The 18,829-nt window shown below is 47.1% G+C and overlaps 1 protein-coding gene across 9 annotated transcripts in view; it reads right to left on the bottom strand.

Moving 5' to 3' along the window:
• Window positions 1-18,829, bottom strand: part of ZFHX3 (zinc finger homeobox 3) — a 512,524-nt gene that overhangs the window by 291,134 nt on the left and 202,561 nt on the right. The window contains exon 1 of one of the 9 annotated variants that reach the window (XM_090149533.1): window positions 10,516-10,653. The exons of the other annotated variants lie outside the window; for them this stretch is intronic. The gene's annotated coding sequence lies outside the window, so the exon portion shown is untranslated. Of the gene's footprint in view, window positions 1-10,515; window positions 10,654-18,829 lie in introns of those variants that run through there. 9 annotated transcript variants of the gene reach the window in all.

Below are 18,829 nucleotides of genomic sequence, written 5' to 3'. Positions count from 1 at the left end.
GAAAGCAGACAGGCTCAGGAGGTGCAGTGCTGCGTGTCAGTGCAGTGGGAACAGCCCCAGCCAACAGCATTTCTCCCCACATGTTCCAAAGTAGTTTCAAGTCCTTTCCATAATGTATTTGAAGAAAATAGTTTTGTTTTGTTTTTTAAATTAGGAATCACACAAAGTAGGTGCATCTCAATCCAGAATAACTTTCCCTGAAATATACATGTGCAGCATGATCGGGTCACTTAGAAGAAATTAATACTTTCAAGTGAAATCTAGTATATGGAATCCTCTTCTTGTTTTCCAACACAAAACACACTAAAATCATTCAGCAGAGAAACCACACACCTGAGACAAACACGGACATCACAGAACCACCAAAAGGACACACGTGCATTTCCGCACGTTTTGCCGTCAATGTGATTTTCACAAGTACACCATTCCTATTCCGTTTCTCAGTCCTTCTGAAACAATATCTAAAGATAACGAAATGAGCTTTTCTTGTATTGTTAGAAATTACAGTTCGGAAAAACTTTTCATAAATTCAGTCCGCAACATCCCTCAGAAGCTCTTTTTAACTCTTCCAGATGCCGGGAGTTCCCTGCAGTTTGGCTCTGCAGCACTGAAGTGACTGTAAAATGCCATTATTGCGGAGAACAACAAAACCCCGTTTATGTTAACAGATGCCACTGCACACGGTAGCACGGCCAGGGACAAAAAGGCAGCGCAGCGTAAGCGGTTCCCAATCGGTTAATCTGGCTTCATGCCGCCCCGTCCTCGCTCCGCAGCCCTCCTCTGTGCTGCCACAGGCCTGGCCGGACCCCGAGCCCCGGCTGCCGCCCGCGATGGAAGGGGCCGGCCGCGTCCCGCTGTCAGGGGGCATCGATCGGCCCTCCTGCGGCCGCCCCGAGGCGAGGGCAGCTCCCGCAGGAGGGGCCCGGCCATGTCAGGGCAGCGGTATTGAGTCGTGAGCCGAATGACTGCTCATTGAGGGAAACGGGTATTGGCGTCCAAATCATCCCGAGACACCCTCGGTAACGCTTAAACAAGTCCACTGTGTTAATGTCAGGTCACGGGGGACGCATTTAGCCTCTCCGCTGACCATTAGCCCCTTTGATGGAGTGGCCGATAAACCCGACAGGACAGGCCGGGCAGCACTGGTGGCCGCGTGGGGCTGACGGCACTCCAGGGCCATCCGTGGGCGCTGGGGCGGATGCAGAGGGAGCGCGGGGCCTCGCTCTGAGCTGCGTCAGCGGGGCAGGCTGAGCCACCAAAGGAGGCCCAGCAGTCACCACTGCCTGCCACGGGAAAATCAGCAACTCCAAGTCTTTGCTTTCATCTCTTTCCTCCACGCGCCTGCTCTACCAGCCGGCCATTTGGGAACCCATTTCCTCATGCCCTTCTACAAGGAAGGACAAAGGGTTTGTCGCCGCTCAGAACGAAGAGCTTGCTACGTCACTGACAGCACTGTGGATGCAATACTGGGAAGGCAGCACCTAGGAGTGGTTCATTTCATGCCGTGCTCTTAAAGGCAATCTAAAAAGAATAAGACCAACCGTCGTCCGCAAGGAGAACAATTCTTGCAGAAAAGAATCACCTTCCAAAGCATGCATTTTGTATTCATCAATAAATATAAAAAAATGACTAAGAAATTCAGCCTTAGCTGTTTTCAGAGAAAGTGTTAATGATCGCATTTATACTATTTGAGGAAATTATATTTAAATCTTTCACTACATGCGAGCTTACCAGTATTTACTTTCTTAAGTTTCTGCCAGTAAAAAGGGCCCCGGGTTTGACAGAGCAAATTTCCCAGCATTTGGAAGCTTTTATCCCAATTTTAACACCTTATCTCTTTTCCTCTAGAGAATTAACTGATATTGCATTAAAACAGAAAATGATACAGAATTTTAAGCAGTCCGCACAACTGGAAAACTGACAGAACCTTCAAGTGCTCCACTGGTAGGAAACTTCAGCCCCAACATTCAGGTTCCAGTGCACAGTATATGAGCACATCCCTACATTTACACACATCTACACGCTCACATAAACAGCAACTTTACAGTAGCTACATTTGTCTAATTTTTTTAAAATAAAACCTCTCTTAACATTAAGTACTGCATCAATTAAAAAAAAAAAAGTAAACCAAAACAAACATTAAAATCTCTGCTATTTTCTTTCCCCGACAGCCCAAAAAAGGTGACACAGCTGAAGAACATCAGCACATCCCAGACCATTCCGATACAATTTGTATATTCAGTCCAGCCTTAAAAGCTTTTAATAAAAGCAACGTTTTTGTCACTAATGTGTTTTCTAATATTCATAACTTGCTCAAATGTAAAGATGTTTTTTAAAAGCCATTTAAAAAGACATAACAGTTTTGTAATACATTTCTCACTAACTTTGTTAACATTGCACTCATAGCAATCAGAAAACAAAAGAGTGCTTTGCTATCCATGCAATGCCATTTGTTGAATGATTCTTGCTGTATTCAGACCGAGCCCATCTCACACCCGGAGCCTGAAAGCTGCCCCCTGACCAACACCGGTGACATTATTCCTGCATTTTATTTTTCACAATGATTAAAATAATATATAAAATTAAGGACAATGCCATCATATTTTTCCCTGCAGGTCCTGTTACTTTAAGATAATAAAAACTGTCTGATATCCTCCATGAGTGCGTGCTCTCAGGGCACAAGGGCACACAGATGAGTAATAATTCAGTATACCAAAGGTGAAAATAAAACATGGAGGAAAAAACCTCCTCCTGCTGCAGGAAGCACAGCCCGGCGGCGCAGCACAGACGCTGGACGTGGGCACCCATGGGAGCAGCCCTGGGAGTGACACGGCCGCAGCTCCGCACCTCCCACAGCACCTCCCTGCAGGCGGCTGCGGGGCACGGCAGCACCCCTCCCTTCTGACATCCAGTGGTAATACAGCATAGGGATATTTTAGATTAATATCTGTGTTAGAACTATACTTTGCAGGAGCAGCACTGCCTCTCTAAAAGAGAAACAGAAAAGCTCCAAAATGTCGAGGTCCCAACCACAATCTCACCACCTTGCTCACAAAGTTTCCCCAAAGCTGTTGTGAGTTCTCCCAAGCACGACTCAGGTGGGTCCCTGCCTTCTCCACCAAGTAACCCCTGACCTGCACATCACCACGAGTGCAGTGAGCTGTCACAGCCTGCCCTGTATCCCCCCAGTACCCAAGGCCAGGCCCTGTTCTTGCACAGGGCTCGGTGCTGCAGAACACAACCCCTCCAGAATATTACTCAGGTACATCTGGATAGGCACAGGTGGCAGCTGAGAGATGCAGACAGAAAAGAGGTCTGAATCCAGCCCTGATTGCCAGTCATTAATTTAACAGAATGGTTTTGTATTATTAGAGACTGTCCTCAGCAAAATTGTGCCTTTTGTGTGCATACAGATTTACACAGACATTGGACTCCATGGAGAAGGGATTGCTTTCCCACCGCACACACAGCACTCAGCTCAATGCGGCCTCGGCTTCTGCAGGAGCTGTTCTGTAGCGCAGACAGCAGCACCGCTAACACCAGGACTCTGGGTGTCAGCCTTAGGAGCCCAAAGCACTGTCTGAGTAGCACCAGCCCCAAAGTATCCGCATTATATCCACAGCTTAATGATAAAATTTTCAAATATAACTGAAAATAACTGAACTTCCACCTTTGAATCTGCACAGAAATTGCATTACAGCAATCATTTAGCTCTTCCTGTGATAGATAACATATGTATTATACAGTAGATTCTACCTCAAAAAAAAAAAAAAAAAGAAAGATCTCGTGAAAAAAAAATCAAAAATTTCTAACCCCTTATTGCAGAAGGAGCACAAAGGAAAAATGTTTTTAAACACCTAATCAAATCCTAGAAGCTACATCAACGCAATCGCTGTTTTTATGACAGCCCGACCATGGCACGTCTCCCAGAGGGAAGCTCTTCTTCCCTGTGTCCTGGGACGTGCCCTGTCCAGAAGGAGGGCTCGTGAGCAGCGGCCCCACAGGGACAAGGCGCTCGATGAAGGCTCAGGGGCAGATCTCCCAGGCCCCCTCCCACCACCTCCCGCCCCAGCAGAGCAGCGGTGCTGAGCCGCAGGGCACGGAGTCGCACACACCTCGCCCCGCTGCCACGTGCTGCCCACCGAGCGCCCGCACGTCGCTCCCTGGTGAGCCCACCTCCATTCTGCACCGCAGCTGCACGCTGCTAATAATTAACTTGTTAATACTTCAAAGTACATTCATTTCCTTTTTCTTTTCTTTCCCCCCTCTATCTTTTCATCTGATGTCCAAAATCCTATATAACCACTCCACTGTTTTTAATTGCTCATTTCGCTTAACATATTAAACGTGCTTACATTCATGCTTTTTGATTTCATCTTTTGCAAATCACCTGCGTGGTCATCTGTTCTCATTTTTGCTGGATGCTTTCATGCTAACCAGCAAGGTCACTGTGAAACTTGTATTGATTTTCTTCCTAAATATCCCACTGTACAAATACATATTTTACCAGCAGTCCTGAAGCCATCCCTGAGACCTAACGCAAACACAAGGCGATGCAGCCACAAGAGCCTTCGGAACACAGAGTCGCAAATGGACTTCTGCAGATTCCTACTGGAAAAAAACTGGCTGGTTAACCCTTTTTTGGCTGAGCGGGGAAATCAATTTTCCAAGGCAGCAGCCACAGATATGAACTGGGCACAGACGCTCATCGTCAGGTAATAGACTGCCCGCCCTGGAGAGTGGTCACTGCAGCCCGAGCAGCAGCGTGACATTTATCTTACAAACGTGCTCAAATACGGTGTATTTTGTTTGGTTGATTGATTTTAGCATTCCTTTCGTTATTTCAAACCAGAGATATTCAGTATCTTTACTCTTAAATATATCAAATGTAAATTTTCTGAACTTATCACAAAAAAAAAATAGAATCTTTTAGCCATCAAGATAAATATCGGTAATCTCGCCCGCACGGACGGGGAGCGCAGCGGGGCTCGGAGCCCAGCCTCATCTCTCTCATGCTCACCACAGTTGAAATACCAGGCCTGGAACACAACAGAAGAACGCAGTGCTAACTCCAGAATGACACATTGCTAAATGATTTCTTTTTTGCCAGAAACAACAAAGTCCTTTCTGTGGCTGAGTAAGGCTGAGTAAGGACCAGCTCTCTCCCTAAGGCCAGGACTAGCAGATCCTCAGGTAAAACCAGACTTCCCTATTCTCCCAGCTCTATGCACCAAAACACTTAAATCCAGATTACAAAAAACCACACAACAAACAAACAATGTGGATGGCCAGAAAAAATGATTATGTGTGGGACGGTGCTTCAGGCACACATTTATAGGAAATGAACTCTGAGTCGCTGTGCCAGACACAGTCCAAGGCAAAAATGTATGCAGGCAACAGGGAGTTAAGTAAATAATTTTTTTCTTTTCTTTGTCGATGTGTTTAGTTCTCTTCCTGCCAAGACTCATTTCACTCTGCTATCTTGTGAGAGACACATATGGTGCAGTGAAATTGCCATCCAAGAAAGCATGTCCCAGCCTGTTGAGACATCATCAAATAAGATTAAAGCAAAGTAAAAATAAAAAGATAGAACGATTTTTTTTCTTTTTCTTGTACAGAGAACATCTGATGAAAGTCACCGAGGTACTTGAATGCTTCTAAAGGTTTTGCAACCATTTCTTTACTTTGTCTGGTTAAGAAAAAGGCAGAAATAACAACCCAATATCTCCTTTTTCTTCAAGTTAGTGAAAAAATGTGTTTCATAATAAACCTGATGTATATGAATAAAATACAATATTGCATTCCGTGCATCTGAGGAAGCAACACGTACACGCACACAACAAACTCCATGGGCTTTCTGTCCTGGTTACCTCTCTACAACCATCTCTGACCCCGCATGCCAAGAAACATTTCTGGGCTGGGACAAAAAGCTGTTCTATTAATCCAGCCCCCAGAAGGGCACACGCTGCCGCCCCAACATGTGTGACTCAGGTATCACCCTGGCTACCAGCTTTTACAGCAAAAAATAACATTCATCATTTGAGAAATACAGGCATTCATGCTGCAGTACTAAAGGAGAGAGAAAGAAACTGAAAATTGTTTCCCATTTCCGTAACGCTTATGAGGGCCTCGGGATGCCAAGTGGGACGAAGGAGATGTAATGGGCTCTTCACCTCCAGGGCCTCCTCAGTTTCTACATTTAGAAAAAAGCACAGGGCAAACAAACCCCAGCCAAGCTCACCAGCTCCTGCTGGAGCAACTGGGACAGGACCCAGGTCGGGGCAGCTCACGGGGTGCAGCAGCACAAGCTGCTGAGAAGCAACTTGTCAGCTATTCTTCACTGCCTCGAACTCATGCTCTGCAAAGACTTCTGAATCACTGTCTGTCCAGCACCAAGAAAGCACAAGCACAGTGCAGGCGGAGTGCTCCATACCACATGGGAACAATGTGGAGTACAGCAGCCTGTTCAAGGCAAAAATGAAGTCACAAGGGATAAGAGGAAGCCAAAAATCAAATTAGCATTGTCAATCACCATAAAACTAAACTGAGGGGGAGCATCTTAAACATGGAAAACAATCAGCAAAATGGAGCTCGACTCTGGGAACCAGAACTGCTCCGTGCATCTCTTTGCCACCTGTTCCAGCCAGACCCGTGCATCTTCAGGCTCTGGTTTCCAACGCAGTCAGAGCTGGACTGCAGGAAAGCAACAATGCATCAGTAGCAGAGATTATCCCTGGCCTTAATAAGCTGTTGTTGGCTTTCATAACAACTGCAGCCTAGGACGAGTCACACCGAGCTCAAAGACAATCTTACCAATAGCCTGGAGCAAGGATTATAGAAACAAGAATCCAAGGGGGGGGGCAGGAGGCAGCAAAAATCCCAAGGAACAGGGGCTAATGTAAAATCGTTTACATATTAACCTTCTTCCCTTCTGACAGTGGTCAAGTTCTGATTCAAAATACAAATTATCTCCAATTACTTCAAAAGAGGCAGTCACAGAGCTGTCACTTAACCTTCACCATCTGTTTGGCTCAAAAGCAAGCTGTACAGCCTGCCACTTTGACCTCGCCTCTCTCTCTGCACTGGACAGGCAGCAAAGGAGGAGCGGAGGCCCCATTGTTCTCAGAGCAGCCCCACGGCAGGGCCGGGCAAGGCGCGGGCCATGGGGAAGATGAGTGCCAGCCTTCCTCGCGCCCGCTGCAGGCAGCTCGGGGCGGTGTGAGCCCGCCAGCACCCAGCCCGCCTCAGCAACGGGGGTGAAAAGGCAAAGGCTGACTCACCATGCAGGCTGGCTTACAGATTTGTGTACATTTTTCCATCTAGCATCTAGATATACATAAAAAAGCATCAGCTCTTTGAAATGTCTAAGGGAAAACAAATCCAGGAAATGAAATCGCTTTCTAGGAAAGAGTGTAGCACAAAATGATTGGGTAAACAAAACAAAACAAGGTAAATGCTACGGGAAAGTAAAACTTCCAAGTTCTAAAATGTGATCTTACCACCGATAAAGCTAACTTCACCAGTGCTCCCAGCCGCAGAGATCAGACCAAGGCTGCCCCCCACCACTGCCCACTGCGTGTTCCGGTCTCTATCATGGCTTGGAGGGAAGGCCAGGGCCAAGGGCTCAAGCAAAGCCCAGAGAAGGGGCAGAGGAAAGCCAGGAGCGCCCGCCCTGGCAGCAGGCAGGGGCAGAGCGTCAGAACCCAGCTCACAGCCCGACCTCAAAGTGCAGAGGTGCTGGGAGTAAAGAGATCTGTCGGGGAAAGAGATTCCAAAGGGCTGCAGAGCATGGTAATAGGGTGCAAATTTTTGAATACTTCAGGGTCTGTGGGCCATTTCTAATGCTTCTGCCGAGAAACATTACAGCATTTCCACTGGCTCTGATCTTTATTTTCAGTTTTATTACCCGCTGCATAACAGCTCTCTCCAAGAGAGAAAGAAAGAAAGCAGATCCCTCTGTAAACAGGAGCAACTCCAACTCCTGAGCGTTTCAGACAGCAACGCAGTTCAGCGTGAGGACAACTCTGTTCGTGAAAGCAGCCCTGCAACAACCATCTTGTAGCCACGCACACTGCGCGACGTTGGGCATCACTCGATGCGTGCGGGCAGAGCTGTCCCCTTGCCTCCCTATCCTGAACCCAAGAGCAGCACACTGCAGCACACCGCCGGGTGACAAGGGCTGCAAACTTTCCATTTCCATAGCAGATGGGAACAAATCAATTAAGTGCGCAGCACTGCAGTGCCGCTCCTAACGAGTACCCAACACACAGCGCTGAGTACTTTGCTCCATGGGAGCAAGGAAAGCCTGCTGCAGAGGGTGCAGAATCAGATCACCATCCCCAGCAAATAAATAGCCTTCCACTCTGTAGGATCTGAATTCCTTTGCTGCTGTTTTTAAAACACAAACAGAAGGCTGAGCTCCACACGCAGCACACAGGGGGCAGAGAGCTCCCTGTGCTCTGCGCTGGAACAGCCTGACAACAGCTGCAGCCACACTGAAATGTTTAATTTTACTTAAAACATTCTCTCAGGCCTATGTATTATTTGAAGTATAATGTACAGAATTATCTAATGAATTCTCAAATCAAATACTCTCATTTTGCTGCAGGCCATTTCCCGAGAACAAACTAAAGGCACACAAGCTTCTTTCTGTGCCTGAACGTTGAATTTAAACAGATGTCCAGTGGACACCAGCTTCTTACAGATTGCCTCTCCCATTCATTCTTCTGTATCTCTGGCCAGTGCAAACCCCCTTAAATTAAAAACAAACAGAGGATCGAGATAACAAAAAGTACAGCAGGATTGCCAAGCACAAAAGCACAGAAAGGTCCCTGGGCTGCAGACAGGGATGTGGTGGCAGTGAGCGCGTCGCCTCAGAGCAGCATCTGGCTCTGATTAGGTAACGAGCTGCAGCATCTGCAAACTTGTCAGTGCTCAGCCCACAACAAAGTCCGGCCGCAATCTGTGCTTAAAAGGGAACTAGCTGTTACATTCTGTAAGACAAACATTATCTGTTCCATCGCAGGGTGCCTTTTCATTAAAAGCTGGCTGTAAGAGGAGAAATTAAACGTGCCTGTTACATGTTACTTTTCATCGCAAGGAAAAAACTCTCTGGCTTTGTCTGTCAGAAAGCTTTTTATTTGTCTTTCCTCTGTGAAACAGCTGTAAGATAACGGGAGTGATTCCACAGCCCACAACAAGCAGCCACAGTGAACCCTGGGTGCTGCTATAATATAAAACTTTGCTGCACTTCTCTCATATGAAGACCAAAACAATGCTGCCATGCACCAAACTGCAGGGCAGGGCTCCGGCCGCTGCCACACCGACGGCTCCACGAACACACGGCTCTCAGCTGGCATTTACCTGCTTTGCTCCATTTCATAACTCCTGAACTAAAATTCACCCCTCTCTTAACTATTTATTTACTTTGGCTGTGCATCTGACTAAGACAGCTTCCCTATCTTACTGTTTTTCCTTCCTTTTTTCTCTTGGTGCATTGGAATTATCCCTTTCTACACTCTCTGTGTTACTGAATAACAGCTGCAGTCCCCAGCGCCCGTGCTGTAACCAGGCATGTATTTATACAGCTCCTTTGGAAAATGAATAGGGAATACCGCGTGCCCTGTGCAAGACCAAAGTCCAACATAACTGAGGAAGAACTGAATTACTGAATCTGAAAAGTTACATTTCTATCCGAACTCACAGATATTAGACTCACAAAGTCTAATGAAACACACCTCTGAGTGCTTCCAAAAAAATATTTTCTCGTAAAACTAAGCATTAGTCCAGTAATAGCAGAGACACGGACAGCACACGTCCCTCTGCGCCGTACTTGGAAACCATCAGAAACCCGCGGCATGCGCACACAGCGCACCGCGAACAGCCCGCAGCCGGGAGCAGCGCACCGCCTCCTGCGCGGGGCAGCGCGAGCTGCAGGCACCTGGGCGCGAGCCGCAGCTGCGGTGCGCAGGAGGGAGCGCAGGCAGCGCCCCACGGGGTGCCGGCGGAACAGAACGCGCCGCTTCTCAGCAGAGCGCCAAAACGAGGACGCGGGGTGAAAAACAGAAGCGTTGCAAGAACTGCCCTTCTTTTTTAAACCTCGCAATGAAATCTGGCCTATTTATTAGTTGTGAAATACAAACCACGTTATCAACAATCTGAAGGAAACGGATTGATGTTAAGTGATACTTCAGAATCCGCCCCGTAGCAAAGCTGCAGCGCCGTTACAGACAGATAAGCAGAAAATCCTTCCCGCAAATAAAGGACTCCCCGACGTTCGATAAACGCGCCGCCGCTCCGGGCGCGCACCGAACGCACCGGGCCGAAACCCGCAGCCGGCACCCCGCTCCCACGCGCGGCCGGACGAAGCGGCGGCGCCGTCGGGAAGATGGCCGGGCCGCAACTCGGGCTCTTTCTACGGACGCCACCGACGGGCGCCACGGCCGAGGCCGCCCGCCGCTCCTCAGAGCTTAATAAATCAAGGACGGGAGAGGCTCGACGCTGAGCGCCACAGACCTGACTTCCGCGTGAGCAGCAGCAACCGCACGGGAAGCATTTCTCACAGAAATCCAGCTCTGGGCGACCGGGACGCAGAATGGCGGAGGCCGCGAGGAGCCGGGCGGCCGCTGAGGGAACGCCGCGCCACGTGCCGCGCAGCCTGCCTCGCGCCCGCGGCCCATGGCGCCTCGCGCCCGGCCGGCCCCGCCGAGCCCCGCGTGCAGCAGGAGGCGCCGCCGAGCCGAGCCGAGCCGAGCCGAGCCGAGCCGAGCCCCGCGAGCGGCCCCTCGGCCGGCCCCCCCGTCACGCGTAACGGCACGTGAGCGGCCGGCGGTTTGGAATGGCGAACTGCAAGTTTGCAGCCGTCGAGAAAATCTTTTACTTTCGACACTGCAGTTGTTTTTCTCCTCTCAAAGAGCAGCCCTTGTCTCAAAAGGGACGGGGCTCGCACAGCTCCGCGCGATCGCTGCCCGAACGGAGGCGCGACGGAGCCGCAGCGGAACGCGCACGAAGCGCACGTGAGCAGAGCCGAGGCGGCGTGGAAGCGCTCCGCCCGGCTGCGGCCCGGCCCCGCGCCCCCCGCCCCGAAGCGGCCCGCGGAGCGGCGGCAGCGCCACGCGGCTCCGGCACGGCGCTCCTCCGGCGGCGCGGCGGCTCCCCGTGCGCTTCGGCTCTGCCCGCGCCGCAGCGTGCTTCGGATGGCCGCGGCTGCCGTTTCGGCCGGGCAGAGCCGGCGCTGCCCTCTGACCGCGTGAAGCCCTCGACAAAGGGCCGTGCGTTTTAAAAGCGACGCGGTTCGTCCGTTGCTGTGATTTATTATTACTTGTGTGACAGCGGTACCCGGAGGCCCCGCCGGGGTTCCTTTGTCCTGGGCATTGTACAGAAACACCGCAACGCGCTGCTCCGAGAAAGTTACGTGCAGCCTGAAAGGTTCCAGACCCGGGCTGTGCCGGTGTTTCCTCGCTCCACGCGTTAATCATTTTCACCGTTCTGAGGGCCGTCTCCCAAACCCCAACCTTTTTTTTTCCCCAGTTGCAGGGACACCCCTGTAACACAGCGACAGGCCGCCAGCCCTGCTGCACAACCTGCCAGCGGGTTTTAAAAAGTATCTGGGATTCAAGGATGCACGAGGGGAATTAAAAGTGCGGAGATGCTATTAACCAAGGAGGCAGAGATGGTCACTTAGGTTAAATTCTCACCTCTTTAACTGGCAAAAAAAAAAAAAAAAAAAGAAAGAAAGCAAAAAACAGCTGCTCTAAATAAGAAAAAATTATTCAGAAATCCAGTAAACAAGAGAAGTGGTATGGATAGGGACACACAGTCCCCTATTAGGGCAGACACAAAGGAAAGGTGCGTAGACGGCATACATCATCCTTGAAAGCAAGAGTGAAAAAGCAGCTGGGGATGATTCACAGTAGATTTTTCTATAATAACATTCTCCTACGTTTCTTCAGTTGGAAAACTCAGTTTATAGGTCAGTTAACAAGTATTAAAACCACAAGAGAACATGAAACGCACCACCTTTTCCTTTTGATCCTTTTCCCTTTTGGATGAAAGTTTTGAAGTTCGGAATATAAAATCCCTGAATTTTAGTTATGTTTTATGCCCCCATGAAGGCATTAAAACAAAAGTTTGTGGGCTGAAGAAATATCCCCTAACTAGCAGAGAATTGAAGAAAGCTGTCCTGCCCCGCACACCTGTGCGCCAGGTGTGCTGCTGCCCAAATGGAACACCTCATTTACAAAACAAATCTGCCCAGAAAATTACCTGCCCCTCTTGATTGCTGCAAATGGTTTTCATCAACCTGCACTGAACGGTACTGCGTTCTCTCCAAATTTACAGCATCGGGTATGAGAGTCATTGTAGGAGGGGAAGGAATAGAAGCAATGTTTAAAAGCCATTAAATAAATAAAGGGTCCCCGTTGCGCATGGTCAGTGCCTTGGGTGTCCATTCGTTAAGGTAGTTCCCTGCTGAGCGCGCTGCATAACCCACCACCAAGCACAGAATTGGCTTGGCTTAAAGGTTTTAAAGGCCCCGTTCTCTTGCAGGATGCTTCGGTTTTGAAATCTATCAAAGGAATCTCAAAACAAATTACATGGTAAATTATTATCTCTGTTCTGGCCTCCTCTCTACACCCCACTGTTCAGCATGAATGACGATGGGAGAACTGCCTGTGAAAGCCTGCGAGATAAGCAGATTACAGAATGTCAGGTGCCTCGGGCTACTCGAAATTTCACAGCCAAACTTCGCCGGCCGAATCAGTTCATCTCACTAATATGGGTCACAGGCTATTTCAATTAATGCACCTCTAATGACTAACATTTGTTCCTTAATGTGAAAGGAATAAATACAGAGATGCACAAAGCAGCAGTATCCAGCAGACCCCCCTCCCTGTGCTGCTCTCCAGTACCACTGTGTTTACTTTCTCCAACCAAGTAACAGATATGGAGGAAACAGGCCGGCGAGGAATAAGGGTTTCTTTCAGAGAGAAACCTTTTATGTAGCTTTCCTATCATCACCAACGCATTTCTGGCAGCTTTCAGTGTCCTCTAGATCCCTGTGTACTGAATAACAAGACCTGATATGAAAACAGAATGCAGAAAACAAATTAGCATTTTGAAAATAAAAGGCATGGCTTTTAATCCTATTAAGATCACGGATTTTTTTTTTTCTAAAGTTCCCTGAAAGATATACCGATGTTTCCATTAACATAAATGCTGAAATCAGCATTTCCTTTGAAAGAAGTTGTTAATATTTGGAAATGGTAGGATTTCCAATCCTAGATTTGATTGTTATTCTATGCTACCCTGCGAGTGCCAAGGTCATGGGGAGATTCACCTGCACACTGAGCTAAATGAATGCACTCGGCCACAATACATGTATAATTTAGCATTCTCCTCTCAAGTACCACCATGCATTCCTAAAAATATTTTATTACAATAACAAATTGGTTTCAAAATCATGCATTATGTATTCTGAAATTAGGTCTGCCAATGAAACCTGTATATACAAACATACAAGCAACCATGCAGGACAGAACGAACACAGAAATTATAGGTTCTAGAAGAGCTGACAGGAACAATTAATTCTTCCCGTAACTCCAAAAAGTCCTTTTTTATTCCTTTAATCTGCAACTTAAAAAGAACAAAACAATCAATTGCTGTGAAATGCATGTAGGAATCGAACAGCGTGTCCATTTCCAGATGTCTTTATCAAAAGAAAATGTTTAACTGCAAAGTGCTCCGTATAGGAAAGCACCCGCCTGGGAGTTCCTTTCTCACGGGCGGGGGAAACAGCACAGGGCTTCTCCAGTATTTAAGAGAGCATTCATTGCATTTCAAAACTTTGCCATTAGAACATTTTTAATACTGTTTCTTCTTCAGATCGAGCCCCTCCCAATCTTTAATATGAATTTATTAAAAACAAAAAACAAAAACCCTTCTGGTAAATTCTTGATAAATGAAAGTCATCCTCTGCAATTTCTTTTTTAGTATTTAGCCAGAGAGCTAAAAAATTCATAATATTGCTGAATTTTCAGTAGGAAATGCTGTAACGTTAATGCACTTTCATGATAGATGGTTGCTTCTGATTTGCAAGCTTCATTTTAAGTTAAGTATACATTGATAAAGCATCCTTTTACAGCCCAAATATTCTTTTTTTCTCATGCAAAATAAGCATGTTTCTTGGTCAAGTGACATTTTGTTAAAATGGACTCGAGGTAGCTGGCTATGAATAATTGAGGTTAAAATGTTTCTGTGATTCCCTCAATGCCTTTTTTTATTTTAAAACATTTATATCACGTCAAAAAGGACTTATTCTTCCAAAGGTAACTTTCCATTAAAATAATGGAGAAAAATGACATTTCTAATTGCGATAGCAGCCCCGAGTCCCTGACTAAAGCCAAAGGCTCTTCCCACAGAAGCACGACGTTTGTTATGGTGAGTTCATTGTTGTGGTGTAAAAATACACGATGTGAATTGTTCAGAACAGGACAAAAAAGGTGGACTAGGTGCCCATTGGAGAGCAGCAGCCCTGGCTACGCGTCCTGACCTCTGTTTGCCGCTGTGCATTTCGCTCTTAATAAACACTGCTATGTTTATTTGTTTTTCTGTTATGTCCTAAAAACCGAGGCTGGCAGATATTCCATTCATTATACTTTGTTCCATTGTAAACTTCAGGAAATCTCAATAACAACTTGCAAATGCACGTTCGATTGTTACTTCATTTTTGTTCCAAGAGGTAAAGATGTGCACTGCTGCCAGGGTGCAGTGGTTTGCAGCGGAGCGCCCGGTGAGGCCGAAGGCTCTGCATCACCTCTGGGAGCTTCTGATCCAGCAAACATTTCATAGCATTAAAACCTCCATGCTCTCCTTTTCAAACACGAGTGCAAACGTTGCTCCCCAGTTGTTTCTCTGTGATTTCGTTTAGATGTTCTGCTATGATGAGACGTGTGGCTTTTTCAGCAGCAAAATTATGATAAATAATTATCTCTGATCTAATTAGCAGTATCTGAAAATGGTAAACGTTAGCAGCTTCATCTGTGATTTCTTAAAAAGCCTTTTGTATCACTACGTAGACTGACACATTGAAGCTTTGCTTTTAAAGCAATAATTAAGAAATTGTTGACAGAAATTAAATGTCAGTGACAATTTTAAACAATTGTAAATGTTCTTCCCCCTTTCTTTCCCGAGGTTGAGAATGACAAAAAGGGAAATCCAAACTGCCACTTAGAGACGGGACGAGACTCTGCGGAATGTTGTTTCTGTAGCAAAGAGATGTGATTCATGTAAGAAGCAAACCCCACGCAATGGGTTTTTAACCGCCCTGCCTTGTAATCCAGAGGTTAAATGATTAAACCCATTCCTGCACTTTTCAGTTCAGCTGCAGATACGTTTCCTTGCATTTAGCTGTGGGCAATTTTAAGCTGCGTATGAAGCGCTCTTTTATTTGCTATTGAAGTCCGTTGCCATCTTTCAGAATCGTTTGTTACACGCATCTGAAGGCACGCACGCGTTACGACAGCACACCAAAATAAAAACAAGATTATAAAAATTAGATATTCTGTTCTAAAATCTGTGTTCATTTTTGCAAGGCGTTTTACTCAACGAAAATTACAAATGGCACTACGTTAAATCATTAAATACAATCATTATTTTTCTCGCTGCAGCTTGAGGACGGAACAAAACAGAAGTATTTCCCAAACATTGCTGCGTGGCCCCATCGAAAGCCCGGAGCTGCAGGGCCGTGTGGGGCTGTGCCCCAGCAGCGCAGTGCCGGAGGGCCGGAGCAGCAGCACGCTGCTCACAGACACACGTGGGAAGTTTGGGAGGCACGCAGGAGACGCGCAGTGTTGAGCGGCTTTTCTCCCTGCTCACTAATTATGCCTCACAAGAAAGGCAGGGCTGCCTGGGCTGGAGTATCACAATTGCGCGCCGCCGCACTGTTGGCTGTGAATGTTTTGTTATTTTGCATTCTGTAGCTTAGGTTAAAAGGCAGCAGGTTCTGTATCAGCTCACAGAGCCTCTGAACAGCTGCTGGCTGGCAAGGAAACATCTGAAAGCTCAAATGAAAGAGGTTTCTACTTGTTTTTCCCACTCAGGCTCCTGGAACTGGCTGGTGAGCTGTCTGACACTGGGAAAAGCATGCGGGCTCTGAGGGGATGAAAGACAGAATAAGAAAGCACAAACCCAAAGCGCCCCAGTGCCTTCCGGCCGGTTCTGCAGCCTGGCTCCAGCCGTGCCCATGGTGCCCAGCCCCGTCCTGGGGAGTTACTGCCTGTGGGGCCCTTCCCCAGCTTCTCCTTCCAATTCGCCTTCTATTGAATTTTTCCTCTGGGCTGCTGGAAGTAACTGGCAAACGTGCGGCTTGGATGGAAGTGTGCCTCAAGCCCTGACGCACCACTCTTCCATCATCATTGCGCATTCGGTCCACGGAAGCTCTCCCTGCACGGAGCTCCCAGCCCGGCTGCTTCACACCCCGTGTTGTGCAGCGAAGCGCTTTGCCACGCCGCCCCAGTGCCACCGCCGCGTGTCTGCCATCAGACCTGCGCCCGGCCATCACCGCTCCAGCTGAGGAGCAGCGCTCTGGCCGCGGTGAGCAGCAGCTCATCCCGTGGGGAGCAGCTCCCTTCGTGCGAATCCAGGTGTGAGCGGCACACGGGTCGGTGGCACAAGGAGTGTTCGAGCACTGTGTCTGCAGTGCTGACCGCCCCACGCACGTCACAAAACAGTACTGAGTGGAGCTTTGGTAGTCCGAACACTAGGAAAATAAAAAAGCAAATCCATTGTTTTGATACAAATCTGGTTTTGTAGCAGCATGTGAAAATAAATTTTAAAAGACTTAAAGCATGTTTTCAAGAGATAAGACGCGCTCAGATAAGAGTGTGAAAATGTGCCACCTGAAGAAGTTCTAGGACAGCATCCAGAAAAAAAGGCTTCGTCTTACGTTTAAAATGTGGTTGTCCGCAATTTCCTTGAAATTCAGTAGAAGACTTAAATCTTCCTTTCTCCTCCTCCACGTCAGATCTGCTGCACCTTTCCCCCTTCCCTAGCACTAGAAAATCTTTTCTTCAAGACACAGCAACTTATTAGGGTTTTGCTAATTTTTCTTCATAGCTACGTGGTCTTTTAGAAATACTGCTTCCGTGAATGTTCTTCCAGCATGCCCAATAGGAAAGCAAGATGTATTATTTGCATACTGACAGCAGTGAGGAAGCAGAAAGGTTCCCTGTTATCCAGCATTTTTGCACAGCCCTTACACAACGGCTCGTAGGACTGAAGCCCTGCACAGCCGCACTGCAGGAGTTGCCTGGAGTTCTTATCTCCAGATCATCTCCAGAAACTCCTTCCTCAGGCTATCAGTTGAGGAAAGTTTTTGCTTCCTTCTTTTTCTCTCAGAACCACCAGCTCTTCTATTTGATGTGTTTTGGGTGAAATGTCAGGCAATTATGGTGATGTACTTGCTTTTATATTACCCTCTCTCTTCCCTTGATGGCTTTTAAAAACACACGTATCCCTTATTTTCTCCCCTGCCCTTGTGTGAGCAGGAGATCACCTCTGGCACAGGTGAATGGAGGGCAGCTGCAGCCATACTTCATTCTCCCAAAGAGACTCCATGGCTACAGTAAATCTAAAATGCTGTAATTCTCAAAATGATCACATGCATTTTAAATAGCAATTTAGAGTGATTCTGCTGCACATCCCTCCACAGGACCCACACCAAATTGCTTCTGTTTTACTGTTTCTTTTATATGTTTATTGGGGTTGATTAATTACGTAGCACAGAGTCTATAGGAACAAGCCATTTTTCAGCATAACAGGTTTACAGTAAAATTAGATTATAGTTTTATAAATCCCCAGAACAAAAAATCATACATCCCATATGTGCAGGAAGGGGATATATTGCCCACAGCGTCCTTCTTTACAAGCAGTAGCAGCTCTTTGAGCCCTCCCTTTCTCAAACGGCCCAGTTAAAGAGCCTTCTGTCTGACAAACTATTGGCATGTGCTTGCCACTACATCTCCCTTTATCCTCCTTAGTGTATTTATGTAGCCCCCCGAGGTCCTTTCCTCTTCTGAAAAGGAAGGCCTCAGAGACTTGATAGATGGTACTGCTATTGTTCAGAGAAATTTGTGGGCTAACAGAGGGTTTAGTGAGCTGTGTTCTCTGTCATCTCTGAACCCGGAACCCAGACATCCCTCTTCCTATGGCCAGGACGTTTCCCTCACTCATGCTGTCCTGCATGAATCCAGACTGAAAAGTATAATTTTAGATGGAGTGAAAGGCACCACTCCCAAAGACGGCGAGAGCAAGGCCTTGGAAAACCACAGGCCTTCTTTTTTCTGTTTTAAAGAAACACAGTGTTTTCTCTTGGCGTTGTTAAAAAACAATTCCCATTTAGGTGGTGACAGGCAGGACTCTGTAAATCTGTACATACAATTTAATCCTTTAAAGAATCAGCAGAACCCACATCAATCAAGCCTTCATCAACTTGTAAAAACAATATTTTGATTCAATCAGATTCAAAGCCCCGAAATTCCCAACTAATTAATGCAGGGTCACTCGGAGACTGCGAAGCAATGGCTAGCAGAGTGGTCAAATATTTACCCCCCGACACAGTAGACATTAGGACAACCAAGGAACCTGAAGAGTGGGCAAGAATAGGTGATGTGACTGATGCTGCAGCAGGTTTCATTCACTACAACTATTTGGATAAAGAATTATTGCCAAGCAGAGGGAAAAAAAAAAAAAAAAAAAAAAAAAAAAAACTAGAAACTGAAGCCTCTGCCATAAGCAGCATTCTCACATCCCGCTTAAGGGCTGTTAAATGGTC

This window comes from Phasianus colchicus, chromosome 13, assembly GCF_987193195.1.
Source record: "Phasianus colchicus chromosome 13, bPhaCol1.hap1.1, whole genome shotgun sequence".
In the NCBI taxonomy this organism is placed as follows: domain Eukaryota; kingdom Metazoa; phylum Chordata; class Aves; order Galliformes; family Phasianidae; genus Phasianus; species Phasianus colchicus.
The sequence above is the reverse complement of the archived record's forward strand: the minus strand, read 5'-3'. Positions and strand labels throughout refer to the sequence as shown.